Genomic DNA, 19904 nt, shown 5'->3' with positions numbered 1-19904 from the left:
GGATGTAAAACCGAGGCTCAAAATTTATTTCTGGAACAAAAATTCCCAAGGTACCATTTTGTATTTGTGGCTGGTTAAGCTTTCAGGCTGCACACACAGCTTCTTCAACCGTTTTCTGGATATCAGTTAATGACTGCAAAAAGAATCCATAAAGGAAGGATACTTAGAAGGCGGAGATGTCCACAGAATCATGATCAAAAAGACGTAGAAGGAAGGGGGACCCAGACGATAAACGTCGTGGTTTATGTTAACGGTAGACTGGATACACGTCATGGTACGAAAAGGAGCGTCAAAATGTCAAGAACCACCTCTGGCATGAGCTACAACTTCCAAAAACTGCAGGTTAAACGCCTCATTTGTCTTTCGGTTTTGGGCCATCTACGTGCAGCCCTGTGTGCCGCTGTGAGCAATGGCGTTTTGCAAAGTTGCCTATTCTGAATGTCCGTGGCTCGCAATTCTCTTCACTATGTTCATTGCGGACCTGGTTGGGATGGATCTGCATTAGCTCAAAGCTGAAATTTCTGTTGCGTTAGAAACGTGGTATCATAAACAAGGCGTGAAACTCGTCCTCAGTTATTGTTGCTTAGGATCTTTCTACGACGACTGTTATTACAGCTTGTTACTTGGCTGTGAGTGCTAGACTGTTACCTGTAGGCACGCTGGGCAGTCCACGTCGATTGACGAAAAATCGCGAAATTCTCTCAATATGTACTAATGGGCACAGTCAAATACGACTTCCTTCTGTGACCTTTCCACGTCGACCAACCCACTTGGCTTCTCTTCTTCCACACAAGCTGTACAAAAGTATCCGAAAAACTATCAGCGGACATTAATTTGCAGTGTGTCCACCCTTCGCCTTTATAACGTTTTGAACTATGCTGGGGACACTTCCACTGATGTTTCTGAATGTCTGTAGAGGAATGGCGGCCCATTCTTCCTCAAACCAGAGAAGGAAAAGATATTTTGCGCCTGTATCTGGAGCGACGTCGACGTTCTGACCAACTGAAAGGTGTTCCGTTGGGTTCAGTTTGGGACTCCGGGCGGGCCACTCCAGAATTTTTTTGTCCACAAACCGTCGACTCGCAATTGCTGCTTCGTGACAGGGTGCATTCTCATGCCGATGCAAACAGTCACAGTCCTCGAACTTCTACTATACACAATGCTGTAAAATCTGATTATATCCTTCCGCATTTAGCGTTTTATTAAGCGCTGTAACGGCTGCAGACCGTAATCGCAAAAGACTGTAACACCACCCCCTCTGTACACGCTGGTACACGCCAATCCCAAATTCCATCGGATTGCCAAAGGGTATTCATCACCCCAGATCACTGTCCATTGGCGTTTCTGCACCACTTCAAGCGTTGGTGGACAGAAATGTGTGGGACTGCCGGATCATTGTACCCCACCCTTTTTAACTTCTAACGCAGAGTCATTGTGCTGGTTGGACTGCACGTAACACATTGGAACACAAGAGTGCTTTGTTCTGCAGACTTTTTACAGCCAATATTCGCAGTACTCGACGGTCCCTATCCGTCAGTACCCGAGCTCATCCTGGTCTTGGTGTAGCTACGATTGTTCCTTCGTGTTTCCATTTCGCAATCGCGTCACCAACAGCCGGTTTGGGCAGCTTTAGAAGGGTTGAAATGTCCCTGGTGGATTTGTGACTCAGGTGACATCCAACGATCAGTCCACTTTCGTAGTTACTGAGCTCACCTGGCCGGGTCATTCTGCCATTACTGCTTCTCCACTGACAATACAAGACTCACCGCCAGTCCAGCTATCGTGACATTCAGATGCCTTTGATCAGATAACCTACACCCCATTTCATTGTCACGACGTACGTCAACCGTGCATGATGTAATGTCCGGCTGTTACCATTGCAGACCACCTCCAGTGCTCCAGAGAGGTCTGCTCTTTTAAGGAAGTGACTAATAACTTGTCTGGTGAGCTAGTTTCCCACACATATCAGCTTGTCTTGCATTTTGCGACCGCCGAAGAGCACGACAGAAAAAGACAGACGGGTCAGAAAGCTCGTGAGGAATGGGAATGTTATGCGAGGGACGAGAAAAAGCGACGTTCGTATCTGTGGCCCAGATCTGGGGGGGACGCCAGGTGCCAATCCAGGCCTGTCAGGAGGGAGCCGCGCGCAGACACGGCACACCACACACAGCGCCGGCGACAGCACGGGCCAGCGGCACAGCCATCTGACGAGTTCCAACGTCGCCGTCCTTCTTCAGCCAGAGTGCTCCGATACATTTCTCGTTCTTTGTGAGCAAAGCCACTTAATGCATTTCTTTATTTATAACGTCATTTCGATCGGATCTGTAGGTGGGGTTAAAGGGACATATGAATGTCTGAGGTGAAGCTGTCTGGGGCGCCTCCACACACGTCTTCGCTGGTCGTAGGGGCTCAGTTCGATACCGGCCTCACCACTGAACACACTTTTACTCCAGTCAATGACATTACAGGCCGAAGACGTTTCTGGTGACTCCCCGGACAGCGGTGGGATGCCAGTCCGACTGACACTCGCCAATCGGCCCTGCAGCCAGCAGTGATGTTATGGGGTGCCACTTGTTTTCACAGAAGGACTCTTTTGGTTGTCACCCGCAGGACCCTTTGAAGCACAGCGGTAAGTGGAAGATAATCTACACCCTGCTTTATTGGCTTTCATGGCAAGCCATCCTGGGCTAACATTACAGTAAGACAGAGCCCGCACACACACACAGACAGAGTTTCCACCGCTTATCTTCGCGTTTGCAAAACTCAATCTTGGCCACCAAGGTCGGTGGATCGCTCCACTATTGAGAAAGTTTGCAGCATTATGGACAGGATTCTCTAACCGCCCCGGGCTTCTGCCAATGTAAATCGCCAATTGGACAGAATGTGGCACAATATCCCTTACGAGGACATCCAACAACTCTAGCAATCAATGGTTCAGATCGCTCTGAGCACTATGGGACTTGACATCTGCGGTCACCAGTCCCCTAGAACTCAACACTACTTAAACCTATGTAACCTAAGGACATAATACACATCCATGCCCGAGGCAGGATTCGAACCTGCGACCATTGCGGTCGCGCGGTTCCAGACTGAAGCGCCTAGAACCGCTCGGCCACACCGGACGGCCAGCAATCAGTGCCAAGCCTGCTTGGCTGAGGGCGAGAGATGGACCAATACTTTACTGACTTGCGCTATTTGTGAAGTTCTTTCTCTCGAATAAATAATCCAATTTTTCTGAAATTGTAGTAATTGGTTTTTCTGTATGTGTGCATCACATCCAACGATTTCCGTCTGATTCGGGTAATTCCTCTGTGGTACGTGATTTCTTTGTGTTATAATGTTTATGTAAGTATATGTGAATATATTAAGGTAAAATATATTTAATACTAAAGTTCATGAGGTTGTTGTATTTGTACCTCTCACTCTATAAAACTTTGAACAACTTGGCAACTTCCCCATGTATTTCGAATTACACCCTTCGTATCAGAACTCATCGAGTCATTAACTCTACTGCATAACTTCTGCTCCGTCGACATGTTCTTAAACCTAAGATAGTGTAGTGTCGTGTGGCTACTAAGACAGAATAGCTGATCTTGACTTAAATATGGGATAGTTTGGTCAAATACACGATGAGGCATCATGGAATCGTGAAAGAAACCAACTCTTGAATGCAATAAACGGGTTACGACGAATATAGGCTGCAACAGTTACGCAAGTATGACAATTGCATGATTGAGACTAAGTTGGTGTGTTACTACAAAACAGCGTTTAGATTGTTGACTGCAATAACAGCACAGTCCAAGCAACCCGGTCTACAATTTCTTTAACTTAAAAGCAATGGAAATATTAATGTGTATTATATGAAAATGAAAACTAATATTTTTTCCATATAGGACGCACTCTTGTTGATACACAAAATAAAGCCAATGGATGCGAAATATCTACATTCGTGTCCAAAATTAAAGCAACAGACCCCTGCAACTTACCCAGACGTCCTGCGGCTTATTAACGACATAATCGTACAAAATGTTAACAGACGTCCGTACGATCGTGTTCTGCACGGAAGACGGCACTCCGGTCAATGGATAACCACGGCAAATATGAGGTCACGGCACCTATTAAACGGGGTAGTGTTTGCCGGGTAGTCCCACATCCACAGCCTCTGTGTTCACAGTCACAGCCGGTGCAGTATGACACAGAGAAGACGCCTACCAGACTCTCTCCGGTGGAGGGCCAAAGGAAGAGTGGAAGCTGACGTGGCCCGATGGCTCAATGTAAATCATTCTGTTGTTTCTCGGATGTGGCGACAATTCACAGAGACCCAAACTGTATCTCGAAGACCAGGGCAGGGCCGTCCACGTGCAACATCAGAAAGAGAGGACCGTTATTTGGCTGTAAGCTTACGACGCGCCTTAGTTTTGCACGGAAACTGGCAGCTGACCTCGCAGCATCCACTGGACGTGTCGCATCGAGGCAAACGGTGCAGAGAAGGTTTCGAGAGAGTGGCCCGTATTGTCGGAGACCTGCCTTGCGTGTACCTCTGATGCGTCTTAACAGAAGGGAACGTCTAGAGTGGAGCCGTCGACAGGCTACCTGGACGGTCGAATATTAGGCCGATTTTCTTTTCACAGATGAGTCCCGATTTGGTCTGGAGAGCGATTCTGGAGATATTCGCATCTGGAGGAAACGCAGAACACGATTTCGAGAGACAAACATTGCCGAAAGAGACCGATATCGAGAATAATCCCTATTGGTTTGGTTAGGGATTATGTTGACCACTCTAATACCTTTTCATGAAATTGTACGGGTGGGGCGGCAAGGTTTAACTGCTGTCAGACCTCGTGGCGAGATTGTGGGACACCACGTGCACTTATTGCGAGCTGATGTGGGCCGAGACTTCGTTTTGATGGGCGATAATGCTCGATCTCATAGATCGCGGATGGTTGATGTTTTCCTGGAAACGAAAGATACTGCTCGCCCTCCCGATTTGAATCCCAAAGAGCACGTATGGGATGCACCGGGGACACGTGTTGTACCACGTCAGCGTCCACCAAGCACTCTCCGAGAGTTAGGAGCAGCTCTGCAGGAACAGTGAGCGTTATTGCCTCAACATCAGACTGATGACATCATTCACAGCGTGTCCCGTCGTTGTCAGGCTTGTACTGCTGCCAAGGGTGATTATACCCACACTGAGCACATGGCCAATTCTCGGAATGAGTGTGTAGCTCCGTTAAGTTGGAAAAAAACGAAGAACATTTTTTTGTCTACCATTATGCATGTAGCAGTTGTTCGCGTTCTGTATTCTTTACATTGTTTCTACTTTAGTATCACCTGTTTTGTGGCAAAACAAACGCAGCCTTCCCAAATTTCCGTTTGTTCTTGGGGGTGGGTTGTTTGGGGGAAGAGACCAAACTGCGAGGTCATCGGTCTCATCGGATTAGGGAAAGACGGGGGCGGAATTCGGCCGTGCCCTTTCAAAGGAACCATCCCGGCATTTGCCTGGAGCGATTTAGGGAAATCACGGAAAACCTAAATCAGGATGGCCAGACGCGGGATTGAATCGTCGTCCTCCCGAATGCGAGTCCAGTGTGCTAACCACTGCGCCACCTCACTCGGTTTTCCGTCTGTTGCTTTAATTTTGGACGCCAGTGTATATTTTACCGCCGATATATTATCTGCATCGATATCACGCAAATGATTTATCTAAATATCGATATTTCGATAATTCAGAATAACTGACCATCTCTACGAGTGGAGTTAAAGTGTCCGGCATTCAATATGATAAGAGCATTAAAACGAATGAGAAGTAGACGCAAGCAGACCACATATAGAGACGGAAGTAAGACTAAAACAAAGAATGAAATCTCAAACCGGTGGATTGGTAATCGCGAAGCAAAAACAAACAGAAGACTGGTGCTAGGATAGCAGAAGCCGCTGAAGGGCAGTAAACACAGCGTGATGTATGCTGGGGAATGCGAGCCCCTCATTTACTCGCGGTGACACGGAGCTATGCGGCTCGGCGCGGCTACGGCGTGGTGCAGTGCGCATCGCTCAGCCAGCTGTGCGCTGCTCGCTTCCGCCTGCCACAGCACCACAGTGAGTGCCAGCCGCCAGCACGTGCGCGCCGCCAGCTGCTCGCTCCCGTACACACCAGCTGACACGCCGCGTCCACAGTGGTCCAGCGGAGCGGCCTGCGAGCGGCGACTGCGGGCGCTGGCAATTTTGTCAGCTGACAGTGCCGCTTTCATTCGTAGTCGACGTCGTATCGTGTACACAGGGGTAGCTACCACAGGGAGGGACCCCTCGGCCTCTATGAACGACGTTTGAAAAGTTAAATAATGTCTTACTTCAATCAAGAATTTTCGACTTATAACTTTTTTGACCCTAACCAACAAACCTCGAATCGAACTGAAATCACAAAGATTTCTCCCACCTCCAGAACCTAAACGTTACGGAGAGTATTGCTTGTCCGCTAAGACGCTTGCCGCCATCAGTAGAAGTAGGAGTTACCACGACTGTCAATCTTTGCGAACTAACAGTGAGTGGGGCTGAATTACTAGCACTGTTTGACAGTGCAGTGTGTAACTACATTTGAATATGAAGTATCTACAATCTATTACACTACCGGCCATTAAAATTGCTACACCAAGAAAAATGCAGAGATGATAAACGGGTATTCATTGGACAAATACATTGTACTAGAACTGGCATGTGATTACATTTTCACGCAATTTGGGTGCATAGATCCTGAGAAATCAGTACCCAGAACAACCACCTCGGGCCGTAATAACGGCCGCGATGCGCCTGGGCATTGAGTCAGAGCTTGGATGGCGAGTACAGGTACAGCTGCCCATGCAGCTTCAACACGATACTACAGTTCGTCAAGAGCAATGACTGGCGTATTGTGACGAGCCAGTTGCTCGGCCACCATTGACCAGACGTTTTCAATTGGTAAGAGATCTGGAGAATGTGCTGGCCAGGGCGGCAGTCGAACATTTTCTGTATCCAGAAACGCCCCTACAGGACGTGCAACATGCGGTCGTGCATTATCCTGCTGAAATGTAGGGTTTCGCAGGGATCGAATGAAGGGTAGAGCCACGGGTCGCAACACATCTGAAATGTAACGTCCACTGTTCAAAGTGCCGTCAATGCGAACAAGAGGTGACCGAGACGTGTAACCAATAGCACCCCATACCATCACACCGGGTGATACGCCAGTATGGCGATGACGAATACACGCTTCCAATGTGCGTTCACCGCGATGTCCCCAAACACGGATGCGACCATCATGATGCTGTAAACAAAACCTGGATTGATCCGAAAAAAATGACGTTTTGCCATTCGTGCACCCAGGTTCGTCGTTGAGTACACCATCACAGGCGCTCCTGTCTGTGATGCAGCATCAAGGGTAACCGCAGCCATGGTCTCCGAGCTGATACTCCATGCTGCTGCAAACGTCGTCGAACTGTTCGTGCTGACGGTTGTTGTCTTGCAAACGTCCTCATCTGTTGACTCAGGAATCGAGACGTGGCTGCACGATCCGTTACAGCCATGCGGATAAGATGCCTGTCATCTCGACTGCTAGTGATACGAGGCCGTTGGGATCCAGCACGGCGTTCCGTATTACTCTCCTGAACCCACCGATTCCATATTCTGCTAACAGTCATTGGATCTCGACCAACGCGAGCAGCAATGTCGCGATACGATAAACCGCAATCGCGATAGGCTAAAATCCGACCTTTATCAAAGTCGGAAACATGATGGTACGCATTTCTCCTCCTTACACGAGGCATCACAACAACGTTTCACCAGGGAACTCCGATCAACTGCTCTTTGTGTATGAGAAATCTGTTGGAAACTTTCCTCATATCAGCACTAGAGATGGGGGATCCGCTTTTGAACTAATTCATAGAGTTGAATCTTTCAAAGGAGTGAACAATCAGTGATTCAGAAAAAAAGAACGGTAGCTCCAAACGTTTCCCACGGCAGAGAGAGAGAGAGAGAGAGAGAGAGAGAGAGAGAGAGACGGAGCATATCAGCAGCGCCTTTCTGGTCAGAGCACAGTGCACGCCACACAACACAGCCAGCGCCAGCCTCTGCCCTGCTTCTACCTTGGCTGCCTGCATTGTGCAGTGCCCCATTGGATTTTGTGTTTCACATATGCCATGCCGTCTCTGTGCGTCGTCTACCGCGTGCAGTGTCTGGCGCAGCTTAACTTCGCATCGCACTCTGTCGGCGATCGTTTCAGTCGCACGTCCTGCCCTCTGGGCAGTTGATGCGAGCAACAGGACAGAGAGCCACCTAGCGGATAACATAGGAACTACTTGCAACAACCTGCTCGCAAGGGAATGGACGATTTGTCTCGGAGCGGGTGAGTTCACCGCTCCCCCCTCCCTCGGAACTCGCCCGCTCAACGCTCACCCCAGCGTCTCAACTCTAGCCAGAGCGTTGAGCAAAGCAACTCAGGTGTCACTCTGGTCTCTGCGGTCTCAGCTCACGCAGTAATACAGCTCGCGGCTCGACCTGCTCGACTCAGCGCCTCTGCATCGGAGTTCGTCCCTACTGGATATTGTTCTTCGTAGTAATACCGCTATGTATATTACATTATTATGTTATGTATACATCATTTGTTTTTATTTTATTTTTATTTGTTTAAACTGATCAGATTAGGTTCCTGATGACTCCTCTTACTATAGGATTTTTATTATGGACACTCGAATTTACGCTTTAATTACGAGCGAACCGATAAACGTATCGCAAAATGTGTTACACCAATATTTTCCTTATTTTATTCTGCGTAAGGCTATATGCAGCACTTTCGTTTTACAGTCAAATTTATATTTTGTTTCCTTATTCTGGTACGGATTTTGCGATTTTAGGCGTCTTCGGAAGGAAACGTTCACTTTAAAAACATACGGCTTGCGATGAATTTGTATGAGGTTAATGAAATTTTAATACATTATAGCCAAATATATTGTTAATGTAAATCTCAAGTTACAACATTTTCCGATCACCCAAAAAACCACGATAGTGCAAAATAAATCAATAATCAAAAACTTTGTCATATCGTGGAAATTTCAATAAACAATACAAAATTCTTACTCATTATCTGTGTTACTTCAAAATAGGATCAAATAAGATCAAAATACAGGTATACTACTGGAATAAACCAAATTTAAAGGGCAATGTGCCTTCCATTTATTTTCTATTGTAAATGAGTGGTGAGTCATGAAAAAGAGCTCATTCATTTCAGGGAGTGAACAGTTCTGATCCAATCTCTGAAAAGAACAGTTTTGCACATCTCTAGTCAGCACGTTGTAGGTGTCGCCACCGGCGCCAACCTTGTGTGAATGCTCTGAAAAGTTAATCATTTGCATACCACAGCATCTTCTTCCCGTCGGTTAAATTTCGCATCTGTAGCACGCAATCTAGTGGTGTTGAAGTTACATTGGTCAGTAGTGTATTACGGAACATTGTCCGCCCCTGTTAGTTGAGTGGTCAGCGCGACGGAATGTCATACCTAACGGCTCGGGTTTGATTCCCGGCTGCGTCGGAGATTTTCTCCGCTCAGGGACTGGCTGTTGTGTTGTCCTTATCATCGTCATTTCATCCCCATCGACACGCAGGTCGCTGAAGTGGCGTCAACTGGAAAGACTTGCACCAGGCGAACGGTCTACCCGGAGGGAGGCCCTAGCCACACGGCATTTCCATTTCCATTACGGAGCATTGTTGCTGTCGTGTGTGATTTCTGATGTCGACAACGATAGGTGCTGCGTGCGAAATTGTAGGTTCTACAAGCACCGACATTTTCTCCCCGCGTCTGCAAAGGGCTTCCTCCTCATAGGGCCGGTTATACGGAAGGGGGGGGGGGGGGGGAGGCAAACCTGGGTATCTGCCCCGGGCGGCAATTTCAGGGGACGCCAAATTCATATTCTTACAGAAAAAAAGCCTTGTTTCACAAAGCACCAAGCATCCAGCGCGTGTTGGCCTATCGAGTAGTCATATGATATTGAAACGCATCCCCGTTGGTTTTTTAACATTTCTGAACACATGCTAAGTTGCTTTTTGAACATATGCATTGTTTACGTGATGTCTCTGCCAGTGGAATCGCCGTCGTATCAATAAATAAAAAACTTTCCCGCAGCCAAAGGGGACACGGCTATACGAGCTGAGCCGAATAAACCCGAACTGATGAATAGTAATAGCTGTTTGTTTATGGGGTTTATGGTGTGCGACTCATAAGCGCTATTATAATCTTTAGCGAAATTCATAGATACAGACTACCAGAGCGGAAATAAACCACTAACAGGGATAACAAGTAAGAAAGATTACATGTTATCTTCTCGGTGTACACAAGAAAATGAAATTTCGACAGAAAATTTTTGCCATATCGCTGCACTACTAAGTGCCAGTTATACAGTCCCCGTTTAGCAGCAGCGTAAGTTCTATTCTCGGAATATAGCGGAAAACGCGTTGTACGAACACGTAATAACTCCTAAGATGAAAATAAACGCGGGATAACTAAACCGCTGCTTCTGACAGGAATACTGAAGTTAACCGGAGAATAAATTCTGACAACGTTAGGAATAGGTACAGACTTAGTGACGACTAGATTGTGTGTGAGAAGTAGGAAGAGACAGTTCAGTACATATTTAACAACATGTTACGACGTAACAAGCGTCGTACTCAGCGGATCTTGTGGGACTCTCACAGTCGAAAGGCTGCGTTTTGACGACGACATGTACTCATGTCAGATAGTCTTATTTTCTGACAGAACGTAAGTAATGTACATTTATCACCAATTTATATAATTGAGATACTTTTTTATTAAGTGTTTGCTTAAATATGTATTTACACCGTGTGCTTCACTTTTGTAATTTTGTGTTTAGGTAACTTTTGCTGTGTTACTTGAAAATGGCCATGAGGCTGAAACTGCAATCTCAATAATAAATATTTTATACAGTCAACGGCGGCTATGATGTCTTTTAAGAAATAGAACAAATAGTTTGAAAAGCAAATGGTACGCCGAGATTATAGGAAGAATCTTATAGAAATGTAATTCATCCAAGAAAGAAGCGGGTTACAAAACACTTATCCGATCGATTTTCAGTACTGTTCATCAGTTTTGTACTCTTTATCAGGTAGTATCGATAGAAGACGTAGTCAGAATCCAACGAAGGTGTTTCGTCACCACATTGTGTACTCGAGGCTCAAGAGACTGCTATAAAAGAGGCGCTGGACATCACAGAGAGATTTACTGGAGAAATTCTAAAAGAATGCATTCTGGACAGACGCGGCCAGCATATTACTTCCTTGCACGTACTTCTTGCCAAATGACCACGGCGAGAAAATCTGAGAAATTAGAGCTAAGTGTTTATCAGCTATAATTCTTGCAGCTCGCATATGCGATTGTAACAGGAAATGGGGGATCAGATAGTGGTAGCAGAAGTACCGTCCGCCAGTGCCTCTGAGTTACCCGTCGATTGCGTCACGTCTCACTTTCAGTTCTGAGCACATAGTGAGCATGCAGGTATGCCCAGAACAAATACAGCCACGCGCCGAGTGTGAAGTGCCTCCGGGGGGGGGGGGGGTTCGGCCCACATAACACAACTGCCACGCACGACAGCGGAATGCGGCAGGGCATTAAAGACACTCCCGATCGTTTCCGATGGGAAGTGTGTGGCCACTCACCATACGCCCCGAATTTGGCTGCCCCTGACGATCATCACCTCGCTCACATGCGCCGCTGGCAACGAGGATGTCACTTTGGCACAGACATCGAACTGGAGGCGAACGTAGAGATCATAGGTGGCCGCCTTCTATAATGAGGGTATTGGAAAGTACACCACTACGACAAATGTCCAAGTCGGAGTGAGGACTATGTAGAGAAATAGCTGGATGGTGTAGCTAAATGTTGCAAATAAGACATTTTTCATTTTCGCTGAGGTTTTCATCTCACAACGAATGGGACCTTGAAAAAAATAATAGCCATCATAATTAATTTTCACTAATCGTAATGTCTCTAGGTGACAAATGAGGAACAGTAAGTTTTACCAAAGAGCCAGAACGAAAATATCGCATTAGATAATGGGGAAGTTCTTATGGGGACATTCTACACAAGGAAAATGCATTCTCTTTATGCGAAGCGCGTTAGAATAGAGAGTTGTGCCGCAATGCCAAACAACACATAGGCCTGGAGCTGTAAGTAGAGTTGCTTGTTCTTGACAGAGACTTTCAATTTTTAAGCACACCAGGCAAAAAACTAGTCACCGCAGCAGGCGCCACGTCAATAAAGTGTAACATCGCGACTAGCCTAAATAATGACCTCAATTGGCGAAGAAGAGAGTGCAGAAGTTTCTTCAGCTGTAGCAAATCCACCATTGAGCTACCAAATTCTGCAGACGTCGATTGCTACGTTTCATCCGCTGGTCCAAGCAGTCCCAGACATTTTCTGTGGGAATAAGGTCGGGACGTTTAGCGGGCCAGTCGAGTTGCAATAAACCCTTCTCACTTGGGAAGCGTTTCTCATCGCGAGGCATCCCACACGAAGTGTGCGCCATGGCTGCTAATACCCACGGAAAACGACGTGATGTGCGACTGCAGCGCTCTCTAGCGGCAGCCGTCGTACGCTTTTTGTGAGTGGTCCCAAAGCAAGGTATGAAAACCATCCCCAAAACATCACAGAACCATCCCAGGCCTGAAGTACATCTTCTACACACAATCGATTAAATGTCTCAATGGTCTTCAATGTAGTCTGCATCTAGGTTCATTAGAAAAAAGGCATAATCGCGACGCTTCTCCGGTCAGACACTGCCCAGTTTCTGTCGTCCCACTGAAGACGTGAAGCTCTATGTGCTGATGTGTGCAGCAGCCTTTGCGAAGTTCCCGACTCAGATAGCTCCATTGTATGCTTTTCCTCGGAAACCTGCATGTAGTGTCAAGAGTAATTTCTATCGGGACTGACAACAGGTAGGTAGACCCTGTTGGTTGGGCTGTTTTGACGAGGAATGTTTTTCCTTCACGTTACGTGGCTGCCAGTGGCACATCATTCCTTGCAGATAGTTAGGACAGTCCGCATTGTTACATCGAGAAATCGCGCGGTAAGATACACTCCTGGAAATTGAAATAAGAACACCGTGAATTCATTGTCCCAGGAAGGGGAAACTTTATTGACACATTCCTGGGGTCAGATACATCACATGATCACACTGACAGAACCCCAGGCACATAGACACAGGCAACAGAGCATGCACAATGTCGGCACTAGTACAGTGTATATCCACCTTTCGCAGCAATGCAGGCTGCTATTCTCCCATGGAGACGATCGTAGAGATGCTGGATGTAGTCCTGTGGAACGGCTTGCCATGCCATTTCCACCTGGCGCCTCAGTTGGACCAGCGTTCGTGCTGGACGTGCAGACCGCGTGAGACGACGCTTCATCCAGTCCCAAACATGCTCAATGGGGGACAGATCCGGAGATCTTGCTGGCCAGGGTAGTTGACTTACACCTTCTAGAGCACGTTGGGTGGCACGGGATACATGCGGACGTGCATTGTCCTGTTGGAACAGCAAGTTCCCTTGCCGGTCTAGGAATGGTAGAACGATGTGTTCGATGACGGTTTGGATGTACCGTGCACTATTCAGTGTCCCCTCGACGATCACCAGTGGTGTACGGCCAGTGTAGGAGATCGCTCCCCACACCATGATGCCGGGTGTTGGCCCTGTGTGCCTCGGTCGTATGCAGTCCTGATTGTGGCGCTCACCTGCACGGCGCCAAACATGCATACGACCATCATTGGCACCAAGGCAGAAGCGACTCTCATCGCTGAAGACGACACGTCTCCATTCGTCCCTCCATTCACGCCTGTCGCGACACCACTGGAGGCGGGCTGCACGATGTTGGGGCGTGAGCGGAAGACGGCCTAACGGTGTGCGGGACCGTAGCCCAGCTTCATGGAGACGGTTGCGAATGGTCCTCGCCGATACCCCAGGAGCAACAGTGTCCCTAATTTGCTGGGAAGTGGCGGTGCGGTCCCCTACGGCACTGCGTAGGATCCTACGGTCTTGGCGTGCATCCGTGCGTCGCTGCGGTCCGGTCCCAGGTCGACGGGCACGTGCACCTTCCGCCGACCACTGGCGACAACATCGATGTACTGTGGAGACCTCACGCCCCACGTGTTGAGCAATTCGGCGGTACGTCCACCCGGCCTCCCGCATGCCCACTATACGCCCTCGCTCAAAGTCCGTCAACTGCACATACGGTTCACGTCCACGCTGTCGCGGCATGCTACCAGTGTTAAAAGACTGCGATGGAGCTCCGTATGCCACGGCAAACTGGCTGACACTGACGGCGGCGGTGCACAAATGCTGCGCAGCTAGCGCCATTCGACGGCCAACACCGCGGTTCCTGGTGTGTCCGCTGTGCCGTGCGTGTGATCATTGCTTGTACAGCCCTCTCGCAGTGTCCGGAGCAAGTATGGTGGGTCTGACACACCGGTGTCAATGTGTTCTTTTTTCCATTTCCAGGAGTGTAGAACCGCGTTCTAACTGCGTGGCTTGGAAAAAAGTAGGGGAGTAGATACAGCGTGAAGATAAATTAAGACAGAAGGCGGGAGACCAATTCTACTGAAATAATAGTTGATTACAGACTATTGTAAACAGGGATAATGTGAAAAGAAAAGAGTACAACTAACTCAACAATGAAACTCACACAAGATAAAAGGGCACTGAAGTAGATGGCAAAAGAGCCTGGGCACAACAAAATAGTGATCGCAAGGCGGTGATACAACTCCCGGCCCGTCAAGAGAAACTGCACACACAAACCGTTAGAGAGCACTTACTACAGGAAGAAATGAAACACAAAATCGAGGGCGAGCGAGAGAGAAACGGGCTAATGACGCCATACGGCAGTAGAAGGACGCGGATAACTTTAGTGGCGGGACGGAGGCTGGTGGTGTGCCTGTAATTTCGGGTGACCAGTACAGTGTTGGATGGTCTGATTGTCACAACTAGAGGGCACTAGGATCAAGTATGGATTCTCCGACTAACTTGTAGTATTAGATCGGTCTCTGTGTGCCTGTAGCACCAAGTTAAACTATGCCCACGTGACATCTAAACTGTAGGAACACGTGGCCTGGCGACTGCATCCGCCACGCAAATGCGTCCAGACTGCGGCAGAAGTCGGGTCAGACTGAGCAACAGCTCTTGCTGTAGGGGGTATTTTACACGTCGGGTTTCGGAGAACACCTCCGGCTACACGGAGGGCTTTACTTCTCAAGTCAGTTTAACAGTGGTGAGCTGCGCAGTTCCGGACAAGCTCCAAAGCTATGTCACGTTGGCAAGCACTGGCTTCAGTTAACCGTCAGGGTTCTGGTGTATCCATACACGGAGGACCGTTCAAATTTACGACGGAAAATGCCATCTTGGCGAAAATTACCACGATCTGAATTAATAGAAATCGTGACCCGCAAAACTGATGGGCAAATAGTCCTACGCTGTGGCACGATCATTGTCCATAGAGAGTGCATCAAGTCAGTCAGAAAAAAATATGATACAATATTCCAAAACCTCCGGACAGTCACTAAAGAAATAAACGCATTTCACACTGTTCATGGTAATTCATCCGTATACGCAACTCCAGGAAATCAAAACAGAGAACAAAGTGAAAATTTTTCCAGAAAGCTATTGACAGCGATGCTGCACAGAAAAGATAAAAATCTGGTATTGGGAGGGGATTTCATCTGCGCACACAGTTTTAAAGATTAGCGGTCCAATGTATCAGAGACCACAAAGAATAAGCGAAAAGTACCTTCTTCATATTACCATACCAAAGGAAAAATTAAAAACGGTAAGTAAAACAGAAATAACAAACTAAGTGGAAATAAGGACGGAAGTCTATAACGAAATGATCTCATGCTTCAGAAAACACGAAGTAGATAGAGTTCTAACCCAGAAGATTTATTATTTGTGCTCACTAACCGGAACTGTACCAGCTATAGCCGAAAAACTAAAACAAGAGATATTGGGGCAAACGAATGAAGAAGAATTTTACACATTCTTAAAATCCAGACCAACCATCAAACAACCAGATGAAATCGCTGTTGAATTCTACAAGTGTTACAGGAAAATGTTGAAGGATAATCTCATCAAACTCTACAAAGAGTTGCTACAAGGAGGAGACATACCTTCGAAATTCCAGAGAGAGTGATTTATTTGTTACCCGTGAAACAGATGTGAACGGTGACTTTGATAAGAGACGAGTGGAGTACTCGTGTAATGAAGACGCAAAGTACCCGCCGTCACACGGTCAACTATCGATTGGTTGGGTTGGGGAAGGAGACCAGACAGCGAGGTCATCGGTCTCATCGGATGAGGGAAGAACGGGGAAAGAAGTCGGCCGTGCCCTTTTGAAAGGAACCATCCCAGCATTTGCCTGGAGCGATTTAGGGAAATCACGGAAAACCTAAATCAGGATGGCCGGACGCGGGATTGAACCGTCGTCCTCCCGAATGCGAGTCCAGTGTCTAACCACTGCGCTCAATTATCGAAATTTCACCTGGTCTTGCAACTATACAGCCATCGCAGCCTTATTCTCTATCACAACTTTTCTGTTAAAAGGTTACATTATAATTTAATGTTGGACGCTTTTCATTTCACAATTTTATAAAAAATGTTTGCTGTAGAATATTAATCTTTGCGGCTGAAACATTACCTATCCAATACGAATATCGACTGTCGAGCAAATGTGTTTGTAGTAGTTGATTACGAGTGGTCTGTGATGTTGGAGACTGGCAAAGAGATTTCACGAATCCATAACAGTCACAGGGACTGTGAACTATTTAGCATTTATTATGAGCAATGCCAAAGTTAAAGCCGTCCGCTGTGGCCGTGCGGTTCTATGCCCTACAGTCTGGAACCGCGTGATCGCTACGGTCGCAGGTTCGAATGCTGCCTCGGGCATGGATGTGTGTGCTGTCCTTAGGTTAGTTAGATTTAAGTAGTTCTAAGTTCTAGGGGACTGATGACCACAGATGTTAAGTCCCATAGTACTCAGAGCCAAAGTTAAAGCAAAACTTTTTTTATTTTTTTAAGGATTTTGATGGTCATAAAATTCGCGAGATCAGATGCAGATAGCATGCTTTTGAACGGATTACAGAATTTGTTATAAGTGCTGATGACAACAAATGGTAAGTAACTTGTGCGCTATCAAGGCACGAAAAAGAAATAAACGTTTATCTATGCATCCTTGTAGACCATCTCCTTCTCTTTCATATTCAAGAAGATCAGATAAATTGATTATTCCAAAAAAGTGTTATACTTTGTAAATTAAAACCAGCAGCTGACACTGGAAGAACACGAGGAATTCGAGATATGTGAAAAGCCTGAAAGACAACTTTGGAAAAGAATGTGTTGTTATAATCTGTCAATGCTTGAGAGGACCAAGTTACGTTATTAAAAAGATTTTAATAAAGTTGTAATTGGATGATACGATATAACGGACAATAAATGAGTCAGGCTAGAGCTGTGTCTTCTTTTTATTTCACAAAATATTATTCAATAAACTTCTAGTTCGTGAGCTTCCACATGTACCTGCAGAATAATAAACTGCAAATAATAAAGCCACTATATGTAGGGCCTTTGAATGCATGGTTGGATTTTTAAGTATTGCCTACACTACAGCCTAGAGGCCAACCAACACCTCTGTCACATTAACGCTAAAAAAAATCGAGTCACAAAGTTCAGATAAATGCAGGCAGGAATTTCTGGTGACAAAAGACGTTCACTATTCACAATGTTACAAAATTTAGCAAAACGGAATAACTGTCGCATTTACCACAAGTTAGTAGTGGTGTAACATTGAATTAAATAATATGTGAGCTAGGACTTAAATGAAATGAAACAGTAGCTCACGTTCGCCTAAACTGCCGAAAAACAATCAAAGTTCGTTTAGGCAAGTTTAAAGTTGTATTCTTGCGAACTAACTAAATTCCGATTGCATATCACTCGCAAAAAATAACCCCAGTAGAGTTTTAGAGTTAATACTAGTTCGCGAAATATTCAAAGTCCCCAATGCTATACACTTTCTCTCTGACTTAAATATTTCGGTCACAAATAATGATTCTGTCGAGGTAAAGATTACTTAGTGTTGTTCTGTTACAGTAATAAGCAAACAATTGGAAGTAAGTACATTCATTCTTCCCTATTTACGTCTGTTTTGTAATACAGTTGCTACTTTTAATGTTTAATTCATTGCACTCTTGTTCGGAGAAAACAGAACACCTTGAACGACTAGAGACGGGACGTTCACATTCACAGGACATGTACAGTAGTACGTTCTGCAGAAATGACTAACATTTGAACCATGTCGGCCCGCGGGTTCAGGGTCGACATCGATATCGCGGAACAACACCATCTACTGGTAAAATGTGCCTGCGGCTCTCGTTCCCGCTATAATCCGAAGGCAATGGATCATTGTCAGTTGAGCAGACGTGCAGGTTGTCCTGCAGGCGTATGCGTGAACCGTGCCATCAAATCTGTTGTAGGCCGTCGATGGTCGAACCCAGGACTCCAGTTGGTGGAGCTGAAGCCAGGGCCCACCGCACTGTTTCTCATCAGGAGGCCGAGCAAGTTCAATAGCGTCAAGGGCTAGTGCAGAGTAGAGATGGGGGATCCGCTTTTGAACTAATTCATAGAGTTGAATCTTTCAAAGGAGTGAACAATCAGTGATTCAGAAAAAAAGAACGGTAGCTCCAAACGTTTCCCATGGCAGAGAGAGAGAGAGAGAGAGAGAGAGAGAGAGAGAGAGAGAGAGAGAGAGAGAGAGAGACGGAGAATATCAGCAGCGCCTCTGCTGGTTACAGCACAGTGCACGCCACACAACACAGCCAGCGCCAGCCTCTGCCCTGCTTCTACCTTGGCTGCCTGCATTGTGCAGTGCCCCATTGGATTTTGTGTTTCACATATGCCGTGCCGTCTCCGTGCGTCATCTGTCGCGTGCAGTGTCTGGCGCAGCTTAACTTCGCATCGCACTCTGTCGGCGATCGTTTCAGTCGCACGTCCTGCCCTCTGGGCAGTTGATGCGAGCAACAGGACAGAGAGCCACCTAGCGGATAACATAGGAACTACTTGCAACAACCTGCTCGCAAGGGAACGGACGATTTGTCTCGGAGCGGGTGAGTTCACCGCTCCCCCCACCCTCGGAACTCGCCCGCTCAATGCTCACCCCACCGTTCTCGACTCTAGCCAGAGCGTTGAGCAAAGCAACTCAGGTGTCACTCTGGTCTCTGCGGTCTCAGCTCACGCAGTAATACAGCTCGCGGCTGCTCGACTCAGTGCTTCTGCATCGGAGTTCGTCTCTACTGGATATTGTTCTTCGTAGTAATACCGCTATGTATATTACATTATTATGTTATGTATACATCATTTGTTTTTATTTTATTTTTATTTGTTTAAACTGATCAGATTAGGTTCCTGACGACTCCTCTTACTATAGGATTTTTATTATGGACACTCGAATTTACGCTTTAATTACGAGCAAACCGATAAACGTATCGCAAAATGTGATACACCAATATTTTCCTTGTTTTATTCTGCGTAAGGCTATATGCAGCACTTTCGTTTTACAGTCAAATTTATATTTTTTTTTCTTATTCTGGTACGGATTTTGCGATTTTAGGCGTCTTCAGAAGGAAACGTTCACTTTAAAAATATATGGCTTGCGATGTATTTGTATGGGGTTAATGAAATTTTAATACATTATAGCCAAATATATTGTTAATGTAAATCTCAAGTTACAACATTTTCCGATCACCCAAAAAACCACGATAGTGCAAAATAAATCAATAATCAAAAACTTTGTCATATCGTGGAAATTTCAATAAACAATACAAAATTCTTACTCATTA

Source organism: Schistocerca cancellata, chromosome 9, assembly GCF_023864275.1.
Source record: "Schistocerca cancellata isolate TAMUIC-IGC-003103 chromosome 9, iqSchCanc2.1, whole genome shotgun sequence".
NCBI lineage: Eukaryota > Metazoa > Arthropoda > Insecta > Orthoptera > Acrididae > Schistocerca > Schistocerca cancellata.
The sequence above is the reverse complement of the archived record's forward strand: the minus strand, read 5'-3'. Positions refer to the sequence as shown.